A 1,076-nucleotide genomic window follows, 5' to 3' on the forward strand; every position below is an offset into this window, starting at 1 on the left:
GAGCCTTTGCCAAACTTCTCTTCTTGCAATTTTTCTTAGTTCTATGGTTTTCTAATATTTGATTTGGCACATAAGCTTATTGTAAATGATTTAGATACATTCTTTAATGTATGTTTGTTTAGAATGTTCTGTATAGTTTGCGATAAATTACGAATGCCCTGTGAATGGTAACAGTGGATGTGTATTCAATTTAAGTATGTAGTAAAAGGAATTCCATGAGGGGAAATCTTGATGTCGTGCTTATTGTAATGTATTGTTGTAAGGGCTCCAAAATGGGGGAATGTTTCTAACACTCCAATAGCCACCCAAGCTCAAGTCGAGAAGGATGGTTATGTTGTGAGGAATAATAAAAGATCCTTAGCCTAGGGTCATTTTGACCATAGGTGTTTGATGGATTAACCTTGGGTGGTTTATTGTTTCACCACACATGTACATGTCCCCTAAGAGTTCGACACTAATGCATATATCTAGATGGTCAAGTATAGAGTATAGATATATATATGTAAATTTGATGTTTGAAGGACTTTGAGAATGAAATTGTTTTACTTTGAATTGATTGAATTGCATGTTTGAGTCTTTTAAAATTATCTTATCTTGTTACTTGTGTTTGTTTGTTTTATGTTAATCTTTCTTGACAATGATCACATATTTGGTGTACATATAGAAAGATATTTCAGTGGAATAGGTGTTGGGTGATGCGAGTGTTGACACTTAAATAGAGTCATTTGATTTATTTTCAATGTTTTTGAATAATTTTTTGTAGATATTACTTGTAGTATAAAATATTTTATATATAAAATTTTGATTTATAATTATATTTTGAATAAATGTAATCATATTTTATATAACTGATATTGTTTATTAAAGATGTGATGATTTGTGATGATTCCTGGTAGTTCTAAAATTATAAATTTGGAGTGTTTCAAATCGCGTGTGTATGTATATATTTTTAAATGTCTAAAAATTATTTAAATTTTAAAAACACTAGTTAAAAATGTAAAATTGAAAAAACAAATTTATGTATATTGTTATAGATATAACTACAGATGAAATAAATTTTAGTTATTAAAATAAAA

The sequence above is a fragment of the Vigna umbellata genome, chromosome 1, assembly GCF_029865625.1.
Source record: "Vigna umbellata cultivar VRB3 chromosome 1, Vumbellata_1.0, whole genome shotgun sequence".
NCBI lineage: Eukaryota > Viridiplantae > Streptophyta > Magnoliopsida > Fabales > Fabaceae > Vigna > Vigna umbellata.